Source organism: Agelaius tricolor, unplaced genomic scaffold (genome assembly GCF_023055355.1).
Source record: "Agelaius tricolor isolate 1412-34295 unplaced genomic scaffold, bAgeTri1.0.p SCAF_10, whole genome shotgun sequence".
Lineage (NCBI taxonomy): Eukaryota > Metazoa > Chordata > Aves > Passeriformes > Icteridae > Agelaius > Agelaius tricolor.
In genome coordinates this window covers 30,914,355-30,925,788 of record NW_027269270.1, presented here as the reverse complement: position 1 = coordinate 30,925,788, position 11,434 = coordinate 30,914,355, and the positions used below count along the sequence as shown (strand labels likewise).

The 11,434-nt window shown below is 41.6% G+C and overlaps 1 long non-coding RNA gene across 1 annotated transcript; it reads left to right on the top strand.

Annotated features, from left to right (window-relative positions):
• Positions 1–664: 664 nt before the first annotated feature.
• Positions 665–9,357, top strand: LOC139593923 (uncharacterized). The gene is made up of 4 exons (XR_011680427.1): positions 665–761; positions 1,818–1,973; positions 6,474–6,578; positions 9,243–9,357. It is a non-coding gene; the product is annotated as an uncharacterized lncRNA (long non-coding RNA).
• The last annotated feature ends 2,077 nt before the right edge of the window (positions 9,358–11,434 follow it).

The following is an 11,434-nucleotide window of genomic DNA, read 5'->3' as shown; positions in this document are numbered from 1 at the left end:
TTAACCCTCGTAAGAAAGCTTTACTTTAAGGATCCTTTTACTGCTGCCAAAACTTATGGGGAAAAACAAACAAAAAGCCAAAAACATCGGGCTGGCTTTTTCCCTGCTTTAAAAAGCACTTAAATGCTTTTTAACACTCCAGGGATCCTGGTGGCACGGTTATCTCTTGTTCCCATATTTCTCTATGCTATGGGATGAGGGTTTGAGGGTTTGTCCTCTCAGCTGTGCTCCCATCCTGTTGCCTGGGTCAGGGATGTGTTGCCCCTCTTACCTGGGTCAGGGATGTATTGCCAATGGATACTTAGGTCGACAAAAGTTTTAGCCCTGGAGACCTTTTAACATGAAGCCACAGCTTCAGAGAATTGATTCAGGAGCCCTGACACTCACTAATACATCTTGCAGCACTGGGTGCACAGGACAATATTTAATGGAGGTTTGCTGCTTCCCCTTCTGACAACTGCTGTTTTTGCGTTCAAGAGAAATCCACAGGGAGACAAGACTTCCTTAAGGAAAAGTATTAAACTGCAACAACCAGGAACAACTACAACAAAATCTCTGCTGCAGCAGAGCAGAGCAGAGTGTAAGTGCTGCTCTCTGCAGCTCTGTGTCCATCTCACCCTGCAGAGCCAGCTTTGGAAATCACAGCCCTGGAGAACGGGGGTCTCTGCGACGTGCGCGCCTCGGAGTGCAGCAGGTTCCGGGTGTTTGGCCTCGGCTTCAGAGACTCTCCCAGCCTGCACTGCCAGGTCACCAGGCTAATTGTAAGCTCCCTCCTGTTGGCTCCTAAAATATGAAATATGGATGATACAGTCAAACACTGACATGTTTATATAGAAATGTTTTACTCTGATCTGTGCTATCTTCCCTCACTGCTTCAGCGGGTTACAAGTACCTTCCAAGCCCACTGCCAATGTGTTTGCTACAAGTGAGGGGAGCTGAAGAGGTTCAGACCTTTCCAGGACTGGTTGCCTGGAAATGCACAGCTATGAGTTCTTACTCATAATCTCTGTGGAGTTTTCTTTGACTCCTCTTTGGTTCAGCTGCTCTGTAGTCCACTGAAGCCTGAAATCACAATATTATTTCTCATTTTGTACGTCTGGAATCACTACACTTGGTTGTTTTCCTAAACACATTTAAATGTTAAGTTTTGTGGTTGAATATAGGGTTTCCTCACCACAGTTACAGAGGCTTCTATTTGAATTTTCTTAGTCATACTTCACCACCAAATCAGAGGTTTTGATGAGCATCAAATCCATCTCTTATGCAAGCACTGTAATTTTATCATAAACAGCTATATACAGGCAATGCTGCAACTGAGTGATTTGATGGATCAGCATCCTCAGTTATGAAATGTTTGATTAAACTCATAAATCCACCTCAGAACAGACACTCAGCCTGAATCCCAGTCGGTGCTGGCATGCTCACGAGGCACAGCTGAGATTTGCTGTGCCCCCTTAGGGCTCCATGGGCTGGAGTTGGGATGTTTTGTGCAGCTGGTCTGGGGGAGCAGCTGACATCACCTTCAAGGAGCCACGGGCCGGCTGCTGAGCTCCAGCAGGAAACACAAAGTTACTCCATTACATCAGCCCATGCTCATCCCAAGTGCAGACCACAACACTTCCTAAATCAATAGACCACCTGCATGCCTAGCTAAGCATGGCTTCCCCTTTACTGTAGCTATAGTAACAGCATGTTTCCTTTTAAATAAACCACCGTGGAATGCCTGATATTATTGATTATAAATATAAACATACACTGACAACTGGAATCTCTTTATGAGCCTTCATTTTCTGCACTCTCCCTCTGCTTTCCTGTAGCATCTCAATGGCGAATGGCTGTCAAGAGAAGAAGAAAGCACAAAAGCAGATTTCCTGAGCTCTGAGGCTGTGGACTGCCAGATCCCACTCCTGAACATCACAGAGGCTGTGCACTTCGTGGCTGGTGACGAGCCGTTCGCAAGATGGCAAGTGAAAGTAGGAATTTTATTATGTTTCTAAGAAACGCTTTAGAAAGAGAAAATCAGTTGTCATGGTAAATTAAAATGCAAAGCACAGCTTTCTTCCTTTCAGAAATGAAAATGCCTGTAGAAATACTCGCACTAATGTCATGTAGAGGAAAAGAAAAAACACCTCGCCAACCAAAACAATGAGCTAAACCCAGGTGTCTCTGTAGCCAATCCAAAAGGGCAAATTACAACCACTTCTAGAGGTAATCACCTGAAATTGATGCAGTTGTGCTAATCAATTGTTAATCATTAGTATTCCATTTTTGAAAACCCCAGCTCGAACTCCTGATTAGACAGCAAGTGTCAGAGAGCTTTGACTCCCTGGGTGCATGAGCGGTGCGTGCCCGGGCTGGCTCCTGGGCAGGATTGAGCTGGGATGTCACGGTCACAGTCATGGTCTGAATGGCTGAAGGAAGAAGCATGTGCATTATCTGCTTCTTCTGGGTTTTCTGCTGCAGATTTAGCCTCTTTTTTTCACAAAATGGTACCTATTTCTCTAAATATCCCCAGGAAACCACTGCCTTCCCGACCCTGCGTGCCTGCTGCCCTTGGTCTCCCTCTAGGCCTGGATGGGGTTTTTTTTCTGCAGATCAGTTGTTTTTTACAAAAATGAGATTTTTTTTTTAAAGGCTCTGAAGCTGAGAAGAATATTTTGCCATTGTAGGGAGACTGCAGATGTGCCCTGAAAATTGCAGAATGCCAAATGAAACACGTAAAACACTCCCCTCACCCCTGCCTGTCCTGCACCCTGCAGCTGCCTGCACCCAGCTGGGGACACGTGCTGCCGTGTGGCCTGGGGGAAACAGAAGGATGTTTGGCAGGACACATCTTCTAGTCAGCCATTTATTTTTAAAAGTTAAGGATTTGGGAGTTAAGGACATTAGGGTAAAACCCTGTGGGTGCAGAGCCACAGGGGGGTGGGGTGCTGCTGGGGTGGACCCTGGCCCTCCCTTGTGTCACACACCAGGGCTGAACCAGGAGGGAAGGTGCTCTGCTCAAAACTGCTCCAAAAAGGTATTGAACTCTGCCAGCCGTGAGATATAATGCTGCCTCATGGTGGAAGGATCTGAGAGGGAGACACCCTGGGTGTTCCTGGCCCAAGAGGAGAGATAAAATCCTGCTATGGGCACAGGAAGGTTTCTCCAGTGTTCCAGGACATCGTCCTCACAGCACAGGTCTATTACAATTCTGATTGTGTTCGAGTGCTTCCTTTCAGCCCTGAGGAGGTCTGTACAATTTTTCTCATTCTTTCCCCTCAAAAACAGCTACAAAAACTCTTTCCATGCACTAAAGCTCCAGAAAAGCTCTGCACCTGCAAAGCTTTCTGCCCTTTCCCTCTCCTTCAAACCCTGCAGAGGAACCAGGCTGACGGCTACGCCGCGAATGCTCAATTAAATCATCTCAGTCTGCACGTGAGTCTGGAACTCCTGTGGATCTTTAGATGAGCAAATTGGGAAGGCAGAGCCTAGTGCTCAGTTTCAAAGGCAGCTGGCCTTACATGGCAGCACAAAGAACGAAATCATGGAGCTACTCAAGATAAAAAATTACTTTCAATTAATTCCACAGGTGTTCAAAAATTCGTGTTCCAGAAAATTCCTCTTAAGACTTATTGCAGCTCATAAGACTTATTGATGATCTGGGTTATGTATCTATGTATCTACTTTTCAAAACATAGCTAAAGGATTTTTCAGAACCAAAAGTCAACACAATTCTTTCTGGAAATGTCACTGTTCAATATTTTCAGAATCTTTCCCCCTTCCCAAATGAAATTTCAAAGGAATCAGAAAAATTTCACTGCAGCTTTTTCCACTACCAGCATTGGGGGAACAGGAGCTCTTCTCAGTGCTCTTTCATTTAATCTCCTGTTGTAGTCGTGTCTCAGATTTTGCCCATTGTTCCCATGACATGCTGCTGAACACAGATAAGAAAGTACATGTGGCTACACCAGAGTATTTGGCATAATTAATTGAGATATCAAAATACAAACCCATGCTTGGGCAGCAGATGACTTGAGCTGTCCAGGCAGATGCCTGGGTGAAGAGGTGAAAGAGCTTGGCAGCACTTATCTAATTTGGGAAGCAGCTCTCATCCTTTTCATTAAGTTCTTGTTGCTGTATCTGTCTAGAATGGGAAAAAAAAAATTACAAAAAATTCAGTGAGGCAAAAACTGAATTTGAACTCAGCACAGTTTTGCACCTTTCAATTTTTTTTATTTTTAGAAACTTTCTTACAAAGTCTATGTAGAGTGCTGCCAATAGCCAAGATCATTTCATGATGGGTGAAAAACCTGAGGCAGAAGCAACAAAGTTCATGAGCATCCTTTGCATTTCTGCAGAAGCAGCTCCTTCTTTCCAGATGGTGCCTATGCCCAAGCAAACAAGGCCCAGCTCTAAGTTGGTTTTTGCCTCTTAAGGTCCAAACAAATTAAAGGTTTGTTCAGCTCAGTTCTCATCAAAGTGTTTGTTCCACATCACTAAGATGACTAATGAAAAAGCAATTAAAATAGCTATAAACCAGCCCGATTCTGAAAAGAGACCAAAATAGATGTTTATAATAGAATGTAGGAAAAAAAAAAAAAACAGATTAAAAAATAATCTAATTACAGGATTACAGGAGTTACATCTCACTCACAACACTCACTTCAGACAGAACAATTAGTGCAATTTTGCAGCTTTTTATTTTTTTCCCTGTCTAGCCATTTTTTCACCCATTATTAGTACACGGGTGTTGAGACAACACTGGACACTCCAGTAAAATAATGAATTTAAATTAAGCTTAAATTGCATTAGGAATAAGAAATTCTTAATGGAAATCTTGCTGCCAGAGTCCTTCAGTGAAGAGCAGGTCTACAGGGGGGTTTCAGTTTTTTCTCAAACTGCAGGAGAAATCCTTTATTTCTTTTAAAAGCACTTTTACCTATAGTACAACACACTGTAATCTGTCAATAGTCTAATATTTTCCTTAAACCAATGAATTTTACTAGATCAATGAATTTTACTGAATTTTTGGACCAATTTATATTAGTCTCCAAAGAAGTTATTTCCCTTCTACAAGTTGAAAATGTGAATATCCAAGAATATTGCCAGTTTCTGCCCTTGTGGTGGTTTCTGCAAACACAAACACTCAGCTTAAAATGTAGAACCATCCCATGAGACATTGTGGGAGAATCTGCTCTATTATCTCCCATGAACTTTCAACCAATTCATGAAAATTGCTGTTTTTGACGAAACTTACCAAGTATTTTTTGATCTCCGTACTTCTGTTTATCTTTGTTAAATTTAACTTTTTTTTTTCTGTGAGCTGGAAGAGTTTATTGAGTAATCAAAAACTTTATGGCCTCAGTCTTGTAAAATTGCCCTGCAAAGGGACCAAGGATGTTTCAGCTTTGTGGTCTTGGGAGAGATGGAGGAGGGCTGGGGATTCTTTTTTAATAGCAAGAAAACACAGGGGTACCTGATGAATCCAAAGCAAACCCTGTTAGATTTGCTAAGCAGCAGCTTTATTTTGACTGTGAGAAGACAAATCCTGAAAAATACCTGACAAAAAGGTTTCCTGCTGGTTCTCATCAGTGTCCACAGCGTGGCCTTCCCCAGGGTTTTGAGGTGCTCTTCAAGGCTCACACCTCTCAAGACGTCTCACAAAGCACTCTCAAAAGCTTTCCTCTTATCCACACTTCTCTGGTATCTTTTCATTTTTACTGTGGAAAAATTAAAATATAAATTTACTCAACTCTTTTGTGCTGTGCAAGCACTCTGATATAAAAAAGGGCATGTGTAAGGCTTCCTGAATTATCCATTATGAGCTGGGACAGGTGACTGCTGTAATGTACCTTGCTACAGAAATGAGACTGTTTCTCTCTCATATTGTCATCCCTTGCATCTTTTATAAGGTTAATTTCAAATAAACCTATATAATACACATTCTTTTTTTATTTTTTTTTTTACTTTCAGGCCAAGGATTTTACTTACTGATTCGCTATTAGTAAAAAAGAGGTTCTCTTTCTCATTTCAAATAGACCTATATAATACACATTCCACATTCTTTTCTTTTTCTTTTTTTTCAGGCCAAGGATTTTACTTACTGATTTGCTTTTAGTAAAAAAGTGGTTCTGAGTCCCAGCCAAGAATGTTAATTGTATTTCACAACTCCTTGAAATCGCCCTTGTAGTACTTGAGTCAAGCTTCCATGAGGGTATCAGAAAAAAAAAAAACAAACACCTTTAGGATAAAACCTAATAGCAATCAGAAAGCTGAATGCCAGCTGAGCCAAAAGATCTTTTGGTTATTAATGAAGAATTTCCAGTTTGGAGCATTAAGCAATTTGTTAGCTCGCAGAGCCGCTCACGAGTGGTTTAATTTATCCTGCTGGCCCACATCCAGCTCAAGGGGCACTGGTATGGCTCCAGTATGAGCAGACAGTCTCCATATGGAGCATGATGAGTTCTGAGGAAGATTTTTGTCTCATTCAGGTCACTAATGATGGCGTGCAGTACAGTAACTCCCGGGTGCTGACCCTGTACGACGCGCTCTGCCAGCTCTGCCAATTCCACCCCACCGCACTCTGCAAATTAAAGGTAATTTAAAGATCATCAAGGTTTCATACAGATCCTTCATCTCTTCCTTAGCCCTCACCCTCCCTCTGATGGGCTGGGTGTAATAACTGCTCTGGAAGGGGAAAAGCCTATTTCACAGATCAGCTGCACAGCCCCACACTTTGCTTTTCTCTTTCACAGCCTCGTGTCTGCGATATTTTATTTCCTTTTCATATTTACACCTGATGGAGCATGCTTTATGATGGACCTTCCTCACACAAACACCTCAGGAAAGCTCATGGCTGCCAATATTTATCCTTTGCAGCTGTTAGTGGGAGTAAATAAGAGTGAGGAGCCTGCCCTGAGAGGCTTAGCTTCACTTCTGAAGTGTCTCTGCTATTTTCCCTCTCCCAGCCTGTTTGGTGAGGGTACATCATTTCTATTCCCATTTTCTGCCTTAGCAAGAGGCACACAAAGATGCATGTTATACAGTTTTTGTCATGTGAGAACACCCTTGAGAGAGCATAAACCATTCCTGCTTGCATTAAACACTGCTAAGTACAAACATTGAGTATTCTGACAGTTTCTAAACCTTAACCAAAAGTCTACAGCTATGTTTTAAACTGCCAACGTGTTAAAAACTGCCTGCAGAGCACTATAATCCTCAGTTTTCCCGTGGAATCGTTGGTGTAGCATCCCTTAAAAAGATCTTCCCTTCTCTTTTTTCCAGAGGCCTGCATTAAGCAAATTATCTGGTTTGCAGTGGGGCTTCAAAAAATTTTTGGAGGGTATTTAGGTGGGCTATTTGAATGTGCTGATTCTGCTTTCCCACCCTGAGGCAAGAATGAATTAATAGGAGGCCACCAGTCTGCTTTTTTGTAAAATGAAGATTAATCAGGTACATCTTAACTCATTTGCCTCACTGTTCTCATTAATGCTAATGAGAAAATACAGTTTTAAAACCTGCACTGATTGCAAGCACACACCAGTTACCAAAATCTTTTTAAAGTTCGCTTTTTTTCCAAGTGAGTGAGTGAACAGAAGTTACTTTACAGGCCTGTGTGGTAGTTTGACCCTGACTGAATGTCTCAAAGTCCCTCTGTCACTGCCCTCAGAGAGATAAGGGCAGGGAAACCCAGCACAGCCCAACTGAGGGCAAAACCACTTTAGTTTAGATTAAAATAATTGTGTTAGAATCATTTCACTTAAAGCTAAGGTGAGGGCTTTCTGTCAAAGGCTTTCCTAATTCTTACATGTTTGAAACTCAGAAATGTATATGGTCTCTCAATATGGTGTTCTCTAGGGATTATAGTAATTTCTATTCTAAAATGCTTCAAGGGAATATTTGAGCTAGGCTTCCAATTGCAGCAGACCACAGTCTAATTATACCCTTTCTGCATTACTCTGCAACACCTAAATTGCTTTCAGAAAAGGTGTTTCAATTAGGGGACATTTTATATCAGCCCATTTCACATTCTGTGTTCTTTTATGGAGCCCATTCTGCACCACACTGTATCACATCAGAAAAAAAAAATCTTTTTCTTTTTTTTATCATAGCATCAAGCCCTTGAAAACAACAATGTAATAAAATCTAATTAACATCCAGGGTTTAGTGCTGGAGATCTGCCATGTTCTATCATGTTGTGGCCATTATGAGAATGCTTTTTGTTTCTCTACCTGACCCATTACCCTAAAGTGGTATTACTGACTAATGCAGTTTGCAGAAGTAGTTTGGGACACCAGTAAAGCACTAGGCAGAAAACACAGGGCCAGTAACAGGACACATCTCAGTCTCAGAAAAACAAAGGAAGGAAAGAGAAAAATATGTTTGGTAGTTTGTCTGTCTCCCCTTGTTCCCAGGATTATTCCATGTTTTTCTGGGAATCTGCATGGTCAGATAAAGTCCCACCTGCCCAGCACAGGTTACAAGGCCTGACTCCTCCATAGGATCTTCCCATGGGATAGATCTTTAACTCCATCTGTTAATTCCTGCGTTCTCTTCTTAGATAACCCAAATGCCTCCAAGCCATGAGAGGAGCAGGTCAGCCCAAAGGCTGCTGTGCCCACAGAGCATCCCCTCACAGATGGCTTTTGGGATGCTCTGCCCCACCAAGGCACCAGGGATGTGCTCAGCTCTCCCCTGCAGCTCCCTCATGGGAGCCTTAATTCTAATGCACTTCTTTATTCTGCCTTTATAGCAGAATTTGCTACAGCAGAATTTGCTTTGGCAAATGTTTATGAAGAGCAGGATTCCAGTATTTCAAATGGAAATAGTCTAGTCTCAGGCTTTGGGAGTCTGGTGGAGCTGACCTTTCATGGGCACCTGATACTCCCCATATGAACAGTCACAGCTGGGAACAGTGACGACATCCACCACATGAGTGTGCAAATGGGAAAAGAGTCACATTAGAGTCACGTTCTCCTGGATCCATCATCCATTTATGACAAAGCAACACCCCTTTTTCTAAGATAAAACATTCAAAGCTGCAAGGATCCCAGTCTGGGACTGGAAAACTTCCACAGTTTCCTCGCTGCAAGCAAAAAGCACCAACATTTAAATTGCTGCTGTTTCCTTGTTTCAAGAGACAAGTGAATTTCTGCTCATATCCAGAAATTAATAATTGCTAATTTCCTATCTTTTTATTCCTTTTTTTTTCATTACCTTCAGCTCCCACCTCTTTTTATTTCCTTTTTTTTTTTTGGCAGGAAAATACATGCAATATAGATGGACTTTGCTATGGTGAAGGAGAGTCAAGCCCTACAAGCCCTTGTCTTCTCTGTGAACCTGACATTTCTAAGTTCACCTGGTCTGTTAATGAAAGTAAGACAGAGGTTTCTTTTCTAGAATTTAGAAGCACTTATCTGGGAATTTATGACTTAATTTATGAAATATATCATCCCTCCATTTAGCTGAATCTATCCTGTGAGTGCACATGGACTGTTTCTAGTGGGAATAATTGGGTGCATCAGAAATGCAGACGCCTCTGCATGCACTATGCACCTTGTTCTGTCTGAAACCTGATAAATCTCAGATTAATAAATGAAAAAAATGCCTGAAAATTAGAATTTGATATGCCAGTGCCCCATGCAGTGCCCAAGTCTATCAGCTAAAGGTGATGAACCCTAAATATCTCTGTCAGCATCTCGCAGGTACAAATCTTTAAGGAGGCAATTTGGGGAAAATACTGTTTTTAAAACACTAGCGTGTATTTTTGGTGTCTGCAAGAATTGCTTCCTTTTGCTGAACCAAATCCTATGAAATGCCTCATAGCAGAGCCTGGCTTGGCAGGGAGTCCAAGTGATAGGGATCAGGCACTCATTACCTTCACTGCCACAGAACCCTCATTCTGCAGGCCCTCGAGGCAGGGGTCATGGGGAGGCTGCCTTTTGAAGCATCTCCTGAAGGATGAAGACTGAATCATAGTTTTTTCATGGCTACATGCCCAGTGGAAACAACAACCATTGCTCAGCCCACTCTTAACAGACAATCTGTGCTTCCAGCAGCATTATCCTCACAGCCTATCTATCTCCTCCCTTACATGTTTGCATCTGGTCAATATAAAGATGATATTACTGCTTTTATATAAATCCATGTGGTGCTTTCAGAAGGGGTTTCTCTGAATTTTAGGCTTTGTAGACCCAAACACATTACAGAAAGGTGTGTGAGTCACAGAACCAGCCTGCTTCAGTTGTTTGGGGTTTTATTACATCCCAAAAATGGGCCAACTAAAAATCCATTTGGATGAGTAGTTAAAATGCCTAAGGGTGAGTTAGATGTGAAAGAGAGTCTGTACACTTGAAAGCTGTGTTTTTTTCACCAGAAAAATATTTAATCCAACGAGGGATATTATCTGTGACTCACAAACCTTGCCTCCTTTCTGTCATAGAATCATGGAAAGTTTTGAAGGGTTTGAAATGGATCTCAAGGATCATCTTGTCCCACTCCCTGCCATGGGCAGAGACACCTTCCACTAGACCAGGTTGCTCAGAGCCACATCCAACCTGACCTTATATTCTGCTGGCCAGAGCAGCAGCATCCCCAGGGATGAGCTGGTCCTGGGTGTTACAGACAGACTCATTACTAATACCAAGACAGCTCGATTTTCAAATTCAGGAAAGGGTTTGAAAAATAAAAACTGCATTTGTTTTGAAATTTATAAAACTAAAAGTGATTTGGGAACTCTGACGCACGTCATGGCTCACTTTTAAATGATGTCAAAATTGAAAAATATTTAGAAGAAAGGGTTTGTCACACCTTTTTTCAAAAGTGTGAAAACTTCTTTAAAAGTTCTGCAGTAATAGGGGGAGTGAGTATATATTTACTGGATGGCAAGCAGATCTCTGTAGGATTAGAAACTCTCCTCCACAGACTCCTTGCAGAACATCTGATTTTATGCTATTTTGTGCCTACCACTTCCACTTACCATCCATTCAGTTAACACCTTTGTGTTTATCCATAAATGCATACCCTGCATCAATATTTCATCGATTACTTTGGGCACAACTTTTATGGGCTCCATGGCTTTAGTGTTTGGAAAATAAAAGGTAAATGAATAGATGGAAGCTTTCAACAGTTATGCCAGGACAATCTGCTGGACAAGCATTTTAGAAAGCTCTCATAACACAGCAGCAATAAAGGAGACACATATTTAAATAATTGCATCATCTAAGCCGTGCTATGAAAAGCAAAGTTGGATAAAAATTATATGCACCACAAAAAAAAAACTCTTAATGATGATTTCCCATGAGCATAGCGCAAGGAGTCTTTATGAGAACACATATATAGTTCATAATGTCAGAGCATGGCTTGAAATTAATCCTGGGTATTAGAAATGTGCTTTAAGTTAAACATAAATATGGTCAAATTACACTGTGAGAAGATTCCTTTAAATATCAAT